We start from the raw sequence: 18,238 nt of genomic DNA, 5'->3' as shown, positions 1-18,238 counted from the left end.
CTCTCCATCCCACAGAGCAGATGACTGAAGTGGGGAGAGACATTCTATAACTTAAATCTACCAGCCTGACTTCTGCCCGCACCCACCCTGCACACTTACTCACCTAGTTTCCTTGATTATTCCTCGGTCAGTTCTCTTGGTTTTCCTCTGAAGTCAACCAAGAAATTGGGTCTCCAGGTTTCTAGGCCAGCCCAGCACCCAAAAGAAGGCACAGAAGTCTCCAAAATAAAATGTGATCAGGTTACTGACCCAAAACTCACAGATGGCCAACAGGATCACAACCTAACTCCTGAGCATTGTCTCTTCAGTTCCTGGCACACAAGGCCTTCCATGACCTAGCCCTTGCCTCCCTCTCCAGCCTCCTCTGACCTCAGAGCCTCTCCTCAAACCCTCACTTGGATCATACCAAACCACTGGCAGGTCAAGAAGACACAGCTGAAGCCTCACTCCTACTGCCTATGTCACTATTTGGCCCTGTGGCTCCCTTTACCTGTCACATCCTCCTGTCATCTGATGATTACAGCCAGATGATTACAATAAAGCATGAAACAAGAAAGACAAATGCCTTTCTTTCCTGAACAGATACCTGGTCTCCTTTCCCGATCTAACCTAGCATGCCTCACCCACTACATGCAGATCAAGATCTCCTCCAACTCCCTGAGCCTGCCCCGTGCGAACAATGGGCTGTGTGCGTGGACAATGCCCAGGGAGGAGAACCCAGCAGGTCGAGTGCAACCACACCTGGTCAAATCTTATTCTTAACCCAGGGCACAACAAACCATGACACCATGGGGAGATATTCAAAGTTGGCAAGTGGGTCACATGTCAACTACACCAAGATTAAGAAGCCAAGCTCCAATGCAGGATGGGAGACATTGCTTTGGGGGGAAAGACCACAGGCTTTGCAATCACATGAAAAGAAGACCAGCTTCACTTGTTACGAGCTTTGTGATTGTTTTAGGGACTACCTCAAATCCTTTTTGGGAACTGTTATAGACTGTAAATTCTGTGAGGACTGAAGTGTATCTATTATGTTCACATATCCGAAGAGCATGATATAGTAGTAATGACTTTTCATCAAATGCTAACTATACGCCAGCACTGCTTTAATGTCTCACACTGATTAGGATTAACGTTTAACTCCTCAACAACCATAGAAAGTAAATGTCAGTATTTTAAGAAGGTATGCTAAGTGTGTAGTATGCACTGGGTACAAAATAAATGTCCCCATTCATTCCCAATAAAAATATCCCATACTTCAGAATCTGTACATATTTACCTTCCTTTACAGCCTCTGTTGGTAAGACATTATTTCTCAGGGAGAGCCAAATAAAGTTATAAATTTTATTATTTTTTGTTTTATTTAATTATGGGTGAAAAATTTTAACTAGACGGCAAAATTGGCTTTATGGAACCTATCCTCTGGGAAGTCCTAACGGAACACAGAAAGAGTAAAAAACTTGATTAGTTTTAAAGATAAACTATAAAGATTTCTTAAAGCTGGTTAAGCCTTTCAAGTGATAAATAATAGTTATATGAGAACTAAACAATCCACTGTACTTAAAAACCATAAAGACGGCGAGAAGAAATATTCTATCATTTCAGATGATAGCAACATTTTCCTTATCCAACATTACTGGTAAAGCCATTTCACATAAATATCCAATTTTTTTAAGTTCTCCTTTTGAATTGTCAAAATTAAAAAAAATAAATAAGTTTTATGACACTATCTAAGGTGCCTCACCCATTTCCCAGCCTTCTTAAATATAGACAGGGAAGGGCAGAAATATTGTCTGAGCAACTACGATATGTGCTAAGACCTTTATATGTGGGACAGCAATAGTTAACTGTTGAAGAAGAAATGATACATGTGACACACATCTCGAAGTACCTAGTACTTAGTAAATACTTAAGAAGTTCTAGATGAGCACAGGGTGACGCTTGGAAGGAATTACTGCATCGCTGTACCACACTCCTGAAACCAATACAACACTGAATGTTAACACCACTGGGATTTAAAATTTGTTCAAGTGCTAGGTATTGCTGTCATTTTAAAAATCACATTTATGGGGCGCCTGGGTGGCTCAGTGGGTTAGGCCTCTGCCTTCGGCTCAGGTCATGATCTCGGGGTCCTGGGATCGAGCCCCACATCGGGCTCTCTGCTCAGCGGGGAGCCTGCTTCCCCCTGTCTCTCTGCCTGCCTCTCTGCCTACTTGTGATCTCTCTCTCTCTCTGTCGAATAGATAAATAAAATCTTAAAAAAAAAAAAATCACATTTATCCTCCTGAAACCCTATAATGTAGGTATTACCCTGCTGAATTTTACAGATGAAGAATCTAAGGCTTCCATAGCTGCTTAGTACCAGAGCAGAAATTTAAAACCCACGTCTACTCGCCTCCTACACAGAGTCACCTTTCTCTACGAGAATCCTCAAAGTGATGTCCCAGGACCAGCAAGCATCACCCAGAAACTTACTGGAAATGCACATTTTCGGCCCTGCCCCAACTGCAGTAAATGGGAAACTCTGGGGCTGTGACCCAGCGATGTGACTCCCCTGGCTGCACAATTGTGAGAACCACAGGCCCACTGCACTACACTCAGCTAGAGCAGTTACCACAGGAGGTCTAGTGTCTGTCCCTGGAGGGTTCCCCTTCTTCCCAGCACATTTCACTTTTCTGTGTCTCATTCCACCTGCATGACCCATCAATACCCTGACTTTACAGGTGCTCGGCAACAGCCTGCTTCCCACACCACACAGGGGAACAGCAGACCTGGCAGTGACACACTGATGCTGGGAGCCCAGGCCCGGTACGAACTCCAGCTCTATCACTTACCAGCCACAGCATCTCAGCACGTGACTGCAGTTCTCCCTCTAGGACACAGAAAGCGATACTTATCTCACGAGGCTGTCAGGGTGATTAAAGGAGAAAATGAACGCAAGAGATAGAGTGCAAGGACTAAGTGCTAGAAGGTATTCAATACGTGGAATGTCTGATGATGACCATTTTCATATAACATGCGTTTCTGCCGCCCTCCACTGCACACACACATATGTTGTGACCAATGACACATCACCACCACAACCCCAACCCAACAGCAAGACTGGGGCTGGAATCTCACTACACCTTTTTTTTTTTTTTTTAAGATTTTATTTATTTGACAGAGAGAGAGGTCACAAGTAGACAGAGAGGCAGGCAGAGAGAGAGGGAGAAGCAGGCTCCCTGCTGAGCAGAGAGCCCGATGCGGGGCTTGATCCCAGGACCCTGAGATCATGACCTGAGCCGAAGGCAGAGGCTTAACCTACTGAGCCACCCAGGCGCCCCCCACTACACCGTTTCTTAAAACACCCATCTTAGTCTCAGAGTCAAGAAGACCCACTTCTAATTCTGAGATTTAGTAAGCTATGAATGACATATAATCATACCAACAGACGTGGCTAGGTTAAAATAACCATGGAGATCTGGAAAATGGGAGATATGGGGAGGAAAGATACTGACCAAGAGAAATATCCACTGTAATAGCTTCTTAACATTATGCTGCCTGGGACCCCTGAATCACACAAGACAGGATGAACTAGGCAGTGTTGCCAAAACCCAATAAGCTTTACTCAAAAGCAGAGTGTTCAGGAATGCAGGAGGTGACCAAGAGGGAATTCATAGTCATGCGGGTAAGTTAAGATCACCCCCGGCCTCTAACTAGTTCAGGAAGATGACAGGAATGGTAGAAAATAAGCCCACAATCAGATTACTGGCTCCCATGGACCAAAAAAGGAATGTACCAATGCCTTAGCAGTAAGATAAAACTCACATTTCCTTCTGTGGACATAACAAAGAGACAGCTGAGAATTCCCCCCAGCTGCCAGATGCTCTGTATATCACACGGGGTCAGCAGATAATCCAAACACAGAGCTCTGCGGAGGGCTCCAAGGATGCACAAGGCCAACGGCTCCTTCTAGGTTTCACAAGGAGTAAACCAACCAACGAACAAAAACCCTGGGAGTCCAGGTGATGTTGCATGGATAAAGCCCCTTAGTTGCAATCCCCACACAGAAGGGAACTACCAGAATCCCCGGTGAAAGACTATGTAGTCATGAGAAAAGGCAAGGAAGACGCACATTGCCTGTTTGGCAATTAATCAAAAAATCAGTGTACCTTTCAGGACAATGTAGCTTCTACATCTCTGCTGATACAAATATACTCCTAGTGTTCCGACTGGATGGAGCTATTTATGGATTTCTGAATTATACATTCAGTGGGCTGACTTTACAAATCTACCTAACAGCCTCATCTCAGATGGCAGAACTAATTCCAAAGACAGCAATAAAAACCTTCAGTCTCATAATGAATGGACTAGCACTTCAAAATATAAAGCTTGCTGTTACTCAGTTCCCAACCGTAAAACAAAAAAAAAAAAAACTTTCTTCTAACTCATAGGTTTAACTCAAGCCAATAAATGAGGCTAGCATAGAAAGAGGCAAATGCAAGAAGGCTCCAAGTAAACAGCCCATACACAACACAGAAGTATTAAATTATGGGGGTTGCGATTTTTCACCAAGTGTCAGTACCCTGTTCTCCTAGAGGCCCCATCTCAGTGACACTTCTGTCACTGGTTCTAGGTCACAAAGCTCCCCGGGGTGGTTTTAGCTCTTGACTGATGATCTACACTGATCTTCCTTTTGAGGTCATAAATCTTTCCCCCCAAAATCTCATCTGGCTAAGGAGACATTTATAACCATCCACGCATGGGGCAAAGCTCTTTCCCAAACAGCTTTAATTCTATTTAACCAAATGCACCGAGAACTTATGTGCAAGGTACTGTGACAGAAGCTGAAGTTAAAATGAGAGCCAAAAAACCACAATTTAAATTTAATCTCTGCCCTCAAGATGCACACAGTAAAGGAGAAAAGGCATGTAAACAGAAGCATACTCGTAAGTGTTTGAGGTGTTTTATGAAGAAGTCTGTACAGAGTGGCTGGGGCATGGACGCAGGAGTGGCAGACTCCACAGGCAGGTGAAGGTTCAGGAAAGGTTCCACTGAGACAAGTGACAGGAAATGAATCCTGAAAGATGAATACTTTCCTCATGCGCGTGTGGGGAGTGGTGGACGGAGTTACTGTATTTCAGACAGGAAGAGATGCAAAAACTATTCTTTCATGGCTGAAGGCTAGCAGAGAGAGGGAAGTGGTTTCTGCAAAGCATCACCGACTCGGCAGGGGTCCACAGCTCTGGAGTTTTAAACTCCCAAAGGCTGACTTCAAAATAGTTTTTATTTACACTGGCCAAAAATCAGGTGCAGAAGCCTGTCTACACCTCATTCCAAAACCCAGGCACTCTAAGCAGTTCCATTTGCATCATGACCTGCTCTGCTAACTAGCTACAAGGCAGATCTGGCTTTAATTATCCACAACCACACAAGGAAGAACTCACAGGAAATCCAAATGATATAAAAATATTGTCAAAAACAATGTGGAGCATTAACTCCCTTAACTGAAAAATCACTACTACCTCGCTCAAAGATAACCAGCCCTGTGCGCAAAAGCACACAGTCAATAATCCAGCAATAATTTACTAGCAATAATTGACTTAGGAATCTACTACAGATCTGCCTTTTTGAAAGGGCATTCCCCTTCCCATACACCTTCACAGTCAGCCACTGCTGATGGATTAACAGCCATGCAGAATGCCCTAAATCTATCCAAGCGGCCTCAATGCATAAGAATTTTTAAACTCTCCAATTTATTTGGTTCATGCTTAAACTTTGGGGTGCATCCATTTAATGTGAACGTTTATAAGAAAATGGCTTGATGGGCCCAATCCCCATACATCCTGATTTAGTGGGTCTGGGGTAGGGCCTGAAAATTTGCATCTCTAACAAAGCCCCAGGGATGCTCATGCTACTGGCTAGGGACCACACTCAGAAAACCAGTGCTCTAGAACAATCCAGTTGGAAGTCAGTCCAAGTCACCCCATGTACTAGTAACTGCTGTGAACAATCAGGAGAGGATCTAGGTCTTAAATTTGGCAAAAAGATGACAAGCAGAGTTCAGTGCTAAAGACAACCACTAAAGGCAGAAGGTGATAGAAGCACCAGGCTTCAAGCAAGGTCAAGAGATGGCAGTATCAAGGTCAAGAGAAGGTCTATCACTGAGACTGAAGCCATCCTTACTTGTACATATCAGATAAAGGGTGAGAGTTTTGAGTCTGAATCCCTGCTTCACCTCTCCCTAGCTATGTTCCTTCATCGATCCTATGGGCCTCACGAGGGTGAGAAGATAACGTATGTGAGTCATCTTAATGGCAGGTCCTCAGTAAACGGTAGTTCCACCTTCCCTTTCCACGCACATCAGGGAGAGAGCCGTCAGCACAAGCATATGTGCCAAGGACGCAAGAGAAAGCCACACAGTAGAATGTATATTTGCTTTCGCCAAAACAGAGATGGGTCTCTTTTTTTTTTTTTAGGCTTGTTTCTTTATTTGAAGTGGGGGAGGAGGAGAAGGAGAGGAGAAGACAGAGCCTCAAGCAGACTCCCCGCTGATCATGGAGCCAGAGGCAGGGCTCAATCTCATAACCCTGAGAATACGACCTGAACCAAAATCAAGAGTCCAACGCTCAACCAACGGAGCCAGCCAGGTGCCCCAAAGTAGGTCTCTTCAAAAACAACCTCTATTTAAAGTTTCCCTCTCTCACCTGTGACATGTGCTTGCATCACCCCGCTTTATCCTCACTCCCACCCCTACGCTTGCTGCACAGACGTGCTCTCCCTCGGGTTTCCAGGGCAGCTCAGGCTGAACGTGCCTCCCCCTGCTGCTGCACCATTGGCCCTGGCCTCTCACCCTGACACCCTCTACGGTCACAACATCCGTGGCACTATCAGACCAAACCCAGACGTTCTTCCCAGAACAGCTTAGCCAGTCTCACTTTTTTTTTTTCTTTTAAAGATTTTATTTATTTATTTGTCAGAGAGCGAGCACTGGCAGAGTGGCAGAGAGGCAGAGTGGCAGGCAGAGGCAGAGGGAGAAGCAGGCTCCCTGCTGAGCAAGGAGCCCGATGTGGGACTCGATCCCAGGACACTGGGATCATGACCTGAGCCGAAGGCAGCCGCTCAACCAACTGAGCCACCCAGGCGTCCTGCCAGCCTCACGTTCCATCCGGTGTGCGGGCACGGTGAAGGGACAGGCCTACCCACCTGACAGCACCTCCTTGCCTCCCCCTTCCCCAACTCCAACCTCCCTCCCCATCAGTGTTCTTTGGGCACGGCCGGCATCGCGCTACTGTCTGCCTGGTCAGAGGACCTCCAGCCGCTCTCTACCCTGTTACATAAAATCCCAATCCCCTGTATGAGGGCTGGCCAAGAGAATGTTCTGTCATGACAGCCATGTCTGATGACTGGGCACTCTGCAGTGGAGGAACTGAATTTTAAGTTTTATTTCATTTGTATTAACTTAAGTAGCCACATGCAGCTGGAGACTACTGCTCTACAGAAGCCCACCTCCAGGTCCTCTCCCACATGTGAACCACGCTCCCCAGTCAAGCCAGGTGCCCCACCGCCCCTGAAAACCCCAGGTCCATGCCTCCCTTTGCACCTATTTCCTTCTCTCACTCTGCTCTTCCCTCTCTCCAGCTTGCCCACCTAAGAGCCCCCATCTTTCCCGAAGGCTTCCCAACACTTTCTGCCAACCTCTTACTCTCTGAGAACCTCACTGCCGAGAGAAGTCCTCCAACACCGAAACAGGCAGCGCGCTTGCGCGGTCAGGCTCACGCACCACAGCGCCTGTGAAAGCACCTATCCCCCCAAGACCAGACCCTCCATTCCCTTAACAGGTGATTCACAAACACTTGTTGAATGCATTAAAAGTATAGCGTCTTATGTTTTGGTCTTCTCTGGACAGCAAGACCTTTCCTCACTAGAACTACATGGAAATTTACTCATTTGGATGCTGCAGAAACACCAAGTGATTGTAAAGGCATCCTGCAGGCAGGCCCTGAAAAGCCTCGTCCTTTGCACGTATCTTCATCCCTCTGAAACTGCCACGGGAAAATAAAAAAATGCTACCCACAAATGCACGGCTTACTGACTTCCAGGCAAGCTTCTGGAGACTGACGAAAAAGCCCAACAGAAGGAAACTGAAGTTCTTGCTCTGGGGCACCATCAAAAGGGGGACGGAGGAACACTTGACTTCCTTATTTCTTCTGGCCCTGGGGACAAAGTGCTGTTACATAACCGGAGTCCTCCGATCTGGCTGCAAAAGGCCACCAGTCTACAAAACGTTGGAGCAAAACCATCAGACGTGTATTGTTAAGGCGAAAGCAGGTAATTCATTTAAGAGATCAGAGGGCTGATAAAGCTCTCTTTGTAGGAGCAAAATGGAACTTAACAGCCAAGCTGGGGACAAAGGCAGGTTATTTCAACTCCTGCTCTGGAAACACGTCGCAGGAAGAACGGATACAGTGAGGCCATTACCACACAGGCCCTCTGCCCTACAATGAGCCACCTGAGAACACTGGGCTGCAGCCACCCAAATTCTGTGGCCCTTAAAATTGTGATTATTTATGCAAACTATACTTACTTGAGAATAAATGGCTATAATTGATAACACTTTTAAAATCTCTTCTAAGCACATCCCCTTCCCGCAGGCTCCCACCCCGCACTCCCACCACCCATCCCGTCTTCTCAAGCTGTTTGGGCTGAGCGCGGCTCTGATCGGCACACACAGAGCACACTAACCCACCGCACAGAGTCCAAGGCCTCACCAAGGCTGGAAACCGAAGTCCAGAGTCAACAAGAGTCCAATGTGGTGGCAGGAAATCACTCCGATAAGATTTCCTCAAGATCCAAATGTGAGTCAAATGGGTATGTTCTTTTGATCTTGTCTAGTTAAATGGGCTCTGGAGTCACACGAGAGATTGGAACTCTTCACTCACCAACAGCTGTGCACCCTTAGACAAGTCAGTCACAACTCTGATCCAAACTTCCCTGGCCCTGAAGTGCAAATACTGACAAATCTTACCTGTGTCTTGTGAGGAGCAACATCGTTAAAAGAAATGGTCCCTTACAGAAATGGTTCTGATCATTTCATTTGGCTCTGTTTTGTACATTTTAAGTGACGAGAGGCATCCAGTGCCGAAGATACTCTTTCCAGTGATGTTCCTCTATTGTCAGGATGCTTTTGCCTCCACCCAGAAGCAGTAATATGCAAAACCACCGAGTACTCAAGAAAAAGGAGAAAGCAAGGAGAACATAATAAACCACATCTGTTTGGGTTCTGGACATTCATTTTGTAATTAGAATGGCTCTTCCCCTTGAAAATCTAATAAATGTGGGTTTTATCCCAAACATAAGGGATAAAATGACAATTATCCCATATCTAGCCTCAGAGCACACCTTGGAGCACAATTTACATCTCACATCTGAGTATCTCTCTGGTTTTAAAACGTATTTCATTTATACAAGGAAAATGCCTTTTGGCTTTCTTGACGGAGATCTAGCGAGGTGTTTAAGACCACAGAAAGCCAAGTTTATGGTCGAAGAATCTGATAAACGCACCCCAAGTTGTCCCTCTTTTGTGTGTTTTTTTTTAAGATTTTATTTATTTATTTGACACAGAGAGAAGAGAGAGAGAGATCATAAGTAGGTAGAGAGGCACGCAAAGAGAGCAGGGGAAGCAGGCTCCCTGCTGAGCAGAGAGACAGGACCCCGAGATCATGACCTGAGCCGAAGGCAGAGGCTTAACCCACTGAACCACCCAGGCACCCCTCCTTTTGTGTTCTTATGGTCATTTTTGTCCATGAATTATCATCCAAATAAACCTCCTTGGTCAGGGTTAGCTGCGGCCATCTGCTGTGCACCATCATGAGCCACAAAGCATCTGATGGCCACCACCACACTTCAAAACCAATAACGAAAGTTGTTCTAATACAGACTAGCACCGAAATGCCACAGTATGCATGCCTTAGGAGACAAACGCCTTCCTGCTGCTCCAGGGCCTTGGCCTTCCTCTCACTGGTCTGGGGCTGAGAAGTCACCCAGTCACCCATCCTCTTGGGGAAGCTCTAAGTATAAAGGTAAGTACGTAAGTACCCGATCAAGTAACTCATTGGGATGGTTATTACTGATGCCCCTCTATCAAAAGGTGTAATACACATTTTAAGTACTACTTTGTCCAATTAAGGGGGATTTCAAGTAGTAACTATAAATTCTTCTCCAATATGTCTACAGTCCATAAGGCATTCTAACCCTTATGGGTTCACTCCAAAAAAGGAACTCAATGCTATCTTTTCAAATACTCCTCTCTTCTTCCAGTCCTCCCATTGCTACCTTTTTTTTTTTTTAACTAAGCCCACTTACACCAAATCTTGTACTTTGACTTCTCTACACATGTACTTTGAATCTGAAGTTCAAACCAACTAATGACCTGACCTGCCTTTAGCACTTAAGCCAGACTAATTCTAGTTTCTGCCAACTGACCAGATCTATCAAAACCCCCATGAAACTTTAGGCAAACCCCGCAATCTCTCTGTGGTTCAGTTTTCTTCACTCTTTCAGACAAAGGGGCCCAATCACCCCTAAAATACAATGATTCATCAAATTTTTCCCAGTCCTGACCTCTCCCACAAAGTTCATTCCCTCACATAGAGCTGACTAGGGGACACTCACTGGGGTTCATCAGCACAACTTTTGCTCCAGAAAAGTAAGGTGATAGGAGAAAAAGGAGGTAACTTTCACTGGCACAGAAAGTATGGATTCATCCAGGTCTCCTTATTCTTGACATTGGACACCCATTGTCTCCTAGTACCCTGCAGAGCTTAAGGCCTGACCTCATCTGATAGATCTCTTCCAGAACAAGTCTAGGGCCTGAGATAAGAGGCATCCAAAGACCTTTCCTCCTCCTCCCTCGGAAATGTAAAAACCCTGCTTCCTTTTCAGCTGTTAGTCTGGGGGAGGATTTGTTTACTGTCACTAATGTCCAGTTGCTTGGTTGCTAGGTCCGGTAGTGCTTAGTGTGCGGGGGTGGAGGTAGGGCCTATTTTGTTTGTTTTATAAATACCAACCTTTGCTTCATGTGCCTGGCTTTTTCTTTTATCATCTGACAGCATCCCTCATCCCCTACCTCTTCTGGGAAAAGCCTATGCTTTTATCTTGACAGTGAGAAGGGGTCTGGAGCTAAAGGGTACATGTACTATGTTTGTAAAAAAATATTAGCAGTCACATGGTTTGCTGTATGTAGTCTGCTGTAAACAGGCAGCTCAGACCGTAAGTCCCCTAAGGATTAGAGATCATAATTCAGGACTCAAGAGATACAGGAACTATTTCTAGTACGCCTTGTCAATGTGCTAAAGGACTGAGTAAAGTCACATTTCAAAGAAGACATCTCTAGAATAACACTCTATCAGACATTCTGTATCTGTACACACTTTGCAGGGATGCTGTGCAGACTTCCTCACAACTGCAAGGGAAGTTACACGTGTACCATAACAACACCGTTAAGCACGTTTCTTTCTTTGTTAACACACCTTCAATCACAAAAACGGCATCGCTAGCTAACTATTCAGGATCTTTGTAAGGTAAATAGGTAATGAAACCTGTGAAATAATGAGCAACTTTAAGACAGTTGTTCTATCAAAATGAAGCAAATTTTACTAAAATTTTAGTAGTTTCATCTAAATTGTATCTCATTCACTCGCTCAGCAAGTGTTCCCTGAATGTCTGCCATGCTCTATGTGAAACATGCTTGGCACAGCGTAGCTAAGAATTACGTTTATTTAAAAACCATGTGTGTATCCTTGAGGGCACAGACAATGCTCTTCAAACAGAGTGAGCTGTTTAATTAATTACTCACAGTTGAGCTCTCTGCTAACACGAGCCCTTCTACCTACATTCAAGGGCACACCTTGCAAAGAACAAGGGTGTCCATTTTACAAAAATTCCATAGGCAAAAAGCATTTCCAAGCCAGGAACAGTATTAGAGGGGAGAAGTAAGCAATTACACCATCTTCTTTTAAAAATGCCCAATCCTGCAGAACAGATAAAAGTTTACCTATGCAAATTCAACACCAGACCAACCGAGGGATCAAAGTTAACATCTCCAAAATCAAACAAGAATGTGCCATGTGTCATCCTTTGGTATGCCAAAGGACATCTTTTAAGTAGTATTCCAGCCAAAATCAGGAGAAAAACAATATATAAACCCCAACTGCTCCAAAACAACTGACCTATACACTTCCAAAATGTCAGTATCACAAAAGACAGAGAGGCAGAGGAACTGTTCCTGATTAAGAGACTAAAGAGATATAAATAAATACAGTGTGTAATCCTAGATTAGATCCTGAACCGGGAAGGGGAGGGAAAGGGAGAGGCAAGCAGGAGGATGCTATAAAGGACATTATTGGGATAACTGGAAAAATTTGGATATGGACTTACATTACATAAGAGTATTACATCAATGTTACAATTCCTGTTTTTGTTAATTGCACTGTGGTTATGAAAGAGAATGTCCTAGTTCTTAAGAAATATATGCTGAAATATTTAGGGGGGAATAGGGCAGGATGTCTACAACTTTCAAACAATTCAACAAATACGTAACAGAATGGTAAGTAAATGTGACTAAATGCTGTTAGTAAGAAAGGAGTAGAGATAAAGTGGCATTTCTTGTAACCTTCCTGTAAATCTGAACTTAAATAAAATATTTAAAATTTTACAAACATGTGAAATGGAATTTTAATTTTGGGTTACTTAAAAGAATAAAGGGCTTTACTTGTACAAGTCTCTATCATATTAAGTGCTATGATATTTGTGTTTTATGGAACAACTGTGTAAGACAGCTTGGTCTGCAGAAGAAGGAAAACGGGTCAGAGAATCACAATTTCTGGGTAAAGCCCTACTTTTCACATTTAACAGATGAGCCATCTTGAGCTTCTGTTTCCCTAGTATGATGAGGGTCACAACAGTAGCTTCTTCCACTCTCACAAGGTTGCTGTGACAACCAAATGGCATAATATATACGCAAGTGCTCTGAAAACTAGAAGGACTATACCAATGGGGGCTCTTGTTTTGAAGCTGTTATCCAGAAAGGTTATATAGGTGTATGCAAAAGAGTGTCCCACCAGCAGGGGAAGTATTCTCAGAAAACCACAAAGTGAAAGGACTACTTTTAAATCATATCATACCTCTTATTTAGGTTCACAAGTGGACTAACAGTAACAAGTGATTTGGAAACGTTGCTTTTTCTCCCATGAAGCAATTTAGTCACGAAAGGGAAAAAAAAGGGCACAATTTTTTTTTATTACATGCTCCTCTGATAAGTGAGAGCCAAATCTGCTACAGAAAACGTTCCTCAACTCAAGAATATCCAATTTACATCAAAAACGTGGATCTTAAAAGATGACTAAAAATGTTCTGAAACTCTGTTTCCAAAATAATGTGCTTAAACCGCCCAAGGCCAGCATCTCCAAGCGTTAGGATAAATCACTGATCCCTGTGAGGTCTGACTTGACCCCACGCCATGGGAGGCACTGCGGTCTTCAGAGCACGCTCAGAGATGGGTGCTGGGGCCCACAGTCCGTGAAATCCTCCGTCAGGCTTCTCCCTCATTTCCTCCCTCAGTCGCTGACCTCCTCCAGAAGGAAAGACTGAACCCACACCCACAGGGTTCTCTCTGAGGCTCAGCCACTGTCCTTTCTGTTCCTCAAATCATCAGGCCGGCCTTCACTTTAGATCCCGGACACCTGTTGTACACCTGTTCCCCTGGGCTAGAACACCATGCCAACATCTTCGCGTGGCTGGCTCCTTCCGGTCATTCAGGTCTCAGCTTAAAGATTTATTTTATTTTATTTGGGGGCGGGGGAAGGGCTGAAGGAAAGGGAAAACTTCCAGCATACGCCCTGCTGAGCACAGAGCCCAACCTGGGACTTGATCCTATGACCCTGAGATCGTAACCTGAACGGAAACCATGAGCCAGACGCTTAACCAACTGAGCCACCCAGGTGCCCCCAGGTCTCAGCTTAAATGGCAAGCCCCTCTGCGCCCCTCCCTGACCATGCAACCTAAAACAGTCCCTACTTGGGCACTATCACATCTTCTTGTTTTATTTATTTTTTAAAGTTTTTCCTCCTGGGGTGCCTGAGTGGCGCAGTCGTTTAAGCGTCTGCCTTCAGCTCAGATCATGATGCCAGGGTCTTGGGATGGAGCCTCACATCTCCTGCTCAGCAGAGAGCCTGCTTCTCCCTCTCCCTCTGCTGTTCCCCCTACTTGTGTGCGTGCTCTGTCAAATAAATTTAAAAAAGCTTTAAAAAGAAGTTTTTCCTCCTGATGTGTTTTCCTGCTTATGAGGTGTCTTTTTTTTTTTTTCTTTTTTTGAGTTGTCTGTCTTCTCCTCACTATATCTGAGCAAGGATCTTGAGTGCAGGACCCCTTGTCTTTCAGTCACGGCAAAGTACCCAGCACCCAGAACACCGCTTGGAACAAAGCAGGGACCTACGTGAAAGAATGAATTCCCAGTTCCATGCTCACATCTCCATGAGTCACCAAGATGTCCTTCCACATGTTTGGAGGCTCAAGCACATAATGCCAACAGCCTTAAGAACTCTGGAGTTGCCACATTCCAGGATGGCAAAATCGGAAAAATCCTGATCGCTCTACCACCAATTAATTTTTCCAAACTTCAACTGTATTCATTTCCTACTGCTGTTACAACAAATTACTTCAAACTAAGAGGCTTAAAACAGCACAAACTTCTTATCTTATAGTTCTGGAGGTTAGAGGTCTGAAGCAACCTTCATCGTGCTAAAATAAAGACACCAGGAGTGCCTGAGTGGCTCAAGATGCCTGTGTGTCTGCCTTCAGCTCTGGTCGTGATCTCCAGGTCCTCAGATTAAGCATGGAGTCTGCTTCTCCCTCTCCCTCTGCCTGCCTCTCCCTCTGCTTGTACTCACTCGGTCTCTCTCTCAAGTGAATACATAAAATCGTAAAAACAAAACAAAACAAAAAAGCAATACAATACAATAAAGAGGTCCACAGGGCTGGGTTCACTGAGGAGGCTCTAAGGAAAAACTATTCCCTTGTTTTTTCCAGTTTCCAGAGGCTGCACTCCGTGGCTCTGGCCCTTTCCTCCTCCTTCAAATCCAGCAGTGTAGCATCTACAGATCTCTCGGACTCATGACTCTCCTCTCTCTAAGGACTCTTGTGATTACACCGGGCTACCTGGATAATTCAGGAGAAGCTCGCATCTCAGGGCTCTTAACGTCATCAAATCTGTGAAGTCCCTTTTGCCAAGTAAAATAAATAGTCACAGGTTCTGGGGATTAAGTAATGGATGCATTTGGGAAACATTTATGCTGCCAGACAAGGACATCAAAAGGAAACTAGACTGTATCTTTTTTTTTTTTTAAGATTTTATTTATTTGAGACAACGCCCATACACAAGTAGGGGAGAGGGGCAAAGGGAGAGGGTGAAGCAGACTCCCCACCAAGCAGGGAGCCTGGTGCCAGGCTTGATCCCAGACCCCTGAGACCATAACCTGAGCTAAGGGCAGACATTTAACTCAATGAGCCACCCAAGGTGCCCCTGTATCTTTTTTTTTTTTTTTTTAAGATTTTACTTATTTATTTGACACAGAGAGAGAGAGCACACAAGCAGGGGAAGCAGCAGGCAGAGGGAGAAGCAGACTCCCTGCTGAGCAGGGAGCCTGATGTGGGGCTCAATTCCAGGACACTGGGATCATGACCTGAGCTGAAGGCAGATGCTTAACAGACTGAGCCACCCAGCCTTCCCCAGACTTATCTTTTATGTACAGACACAAAATTTCTCAACTAGCAAACCAAATCCACTGACATATGAGAAGGACTATACACTGTGACAAAACAGGATTTGCCCCAGGAATGCAAGATTGGTTTAATATTCAAAACCAATCCATCTAATATACTACACTAATGAAAGGAAAGGAAAAAAACCCCACATGATCATCTCACAAACACACACACAAAAATCTGACAATATCCAATGCTTTTTCACGATAAAAATACTCAAACTAGGAATAGAGGGAAACTTTTTCAGCCTGATAAAGTTATCAATGAAAACCTCACAGCTAACATTATCATACCTAATCTTAACGGTGAAAGACTGAATACTTTATCTTTAAGATGAGAAACAAGGCCAGGATGGCTGCTCTCACCAATTCTACTCAACACTATGCTGAAGTTCTACTCAGGACAATCAGGCAAGAAAAATAAAAGGCATTATTCAGAATAAAAAGCAAGAAAGCTATCTGTATTTTCAGAGTACATGATTGTATACAGAAAAATCTAAAGGATACACTAAAAAATTATTAACCAATAAACAAGTTCAGCGAGACTGTAGGTTATAATATCAATATACAAAAATCAACTACATTTCTATACACTAGCAATGAACAATCTGAAAATGAAATTAAGAAAACAATGTAATTTGCAAAAGCATCAAAAAGAATTACACTACTTAGAAATAAATTTCACAAAAGTACAAGGTTTGTACACTGAAAACTACAAATCATTCTTAAAAGAAATTTTAAGATGACCTAAAGGAAAGGAAAAGAATTAACAGTCCAGAAGTAATTCTTTACATTTATGATAGATTTTCAACAAGTATGCCCAAGAAAATTCAATGTGGAAAAAACAGTCTTTTCAACAAATGGTGTGGGACAGCTAGATAGATGTCCACATGTGAAAAATGAAGCTGGATCCCTCCCTTACAGCATACAAAAAAATGTCCTCTGGAACCATACACTTCAGTGTAAGGGCTTAAATTATAAACTCCTAGAGGAAATCGTACAGGTTAATTTTTTGTGACCTTGAGTTAGGCAAAGCCTTCGTAGGTAGATATGATACCAGAAGTATAGGCAGTAAAGGAAGTAACAGGCAAACTTGACATCATCAAAATTAAAAACTTTTGTGCTTCAAAGAGTACAATCAATAAAATGGTATGATAACCTTATAATGGGAGAAAGCCATGTATCTGATAAGGAACTTGAATCCAGGATACACAAAGAACACTTAAGGCTAAACAATTAAAAAAAAAAATTAAAAATAAGCAAGGCACCTGAATAGACATTTCTTCAAAGACACATAAATGGCCAAAACCACCTTAAAATGCTCACGATCATTAGCCATTAGGGAAATGCAAGACAAAACCACAAAGACTTATCATTTCATACCCACTAGGATGGCAACAATCCAAAAGTCAGATAAGAGCCAGCGCTGGCAAGAGTGTGGAGAAACTGTGACCCTCAGTACTGGCGGTGAGGACGTATAACACAGCAGCCGCTGCGGACACGGCACAGCAACTCTTCAAAATGTTAAACAGAGAGTCTTCACTGTAAGCAAGCAACTGTGCTCTTAAATCCATACCTGAGAAAAATGGAAACATAAGCCTACCAGCAACTGCTGCTCACAGCAGCATTAGTCATAACAGTCAAGAAGTGAAAACAGGCCAAATGCCCCTCAACTGCTGAATGGAGAAATACAATGTGGCGCAGCCATACAACGGAGTATTATCCATCAATAAAAAGGAACACAGTACTGATACTTGCTCGGACATGTACCTATTAAATACACTCTCCTATGTGAAAGAAGCCAGTCACAAAAGGCCACATGATGTATGATTCCATTTACATGAAATTTCCACCATGCGTAACTCCATAAAGACAGAAAGTAGACCAATGGTTGCCAGGGGCTCGGAAAAGACAGGGAATGGTGAGTACTACTAAAAGGTATGGCTTTTCTTTCCGGGATGATGAAAATCTTAAGTTAGATGATGGTTATGATTACACAACTGTGAGTATACTAAAAACCACTGAATCGTAGACTTTAAATGTGTGAGTTTTAAAATGGTATGTGAACTGTATCTCAATAAAAGCTGTTTTTAAAAGTTCAAGGTATTCAGATCATGAGCAAACCCACTGTCATACAGAATAAATGTTCTCCAAGTAATCTGGAAAGAAAATAAATACATAAAATACCTTATAAGAATGCATATATTTTCCTTTATAGGTTATATTTAACATAAAAAGCATCTGTGCGAAAGAGTGACCACAAGAATGTCCTAGGCTAGAAAGGTGTAACAGGACTGTCACGAATGTGGCACGGTTTAAAATAAATAAATGCGTAAAATGCACAGATTCTAAAACCCCACCAAAGGCTCCTCAGTGGTCCCCACACCTTTTGCCTTCATCGCTGACCTTCAATTCCCTTTTCAGACTCATCTCTCATT

At 43.6% G+C, this 18,238-nt stretch overlaps 1 protein-coding gene across 10 annotated transcripts in view; it reads right to left on the bottom strand.

Annotated features, from left to right (window-relative positions):
* AKAP13 (A-kinase anchoring protein 13) overlaps nucleotides 1-18,238 on the bottom strand; it is a 313,801-nt gene that overhangs the window by 212,669 nt on the left and 82,894 nt on the right. The window lies entirely within an intron of this gene.

Source organism: Lontra canadensis, unplaced genomic scaffold (genome assembly GCF_010015895.1).
Source record: "Lontra canadensis isolate GAN:19392208 unplaced genomic scaffold, GSC_riverotter_1.0 scaffold128, whole genome shotgun sequence".
Taxonomy (NCBI): Eukaryota; Metazoa; Chordata; class Mammalia; order Carnivora; family Mustelidae; genus Lontra; species Lontra canadensis.
Note: the sequence above shows the minus strand (reverse complement) of the source record. Positions and strands in the feature narration are given on the sequence as shown.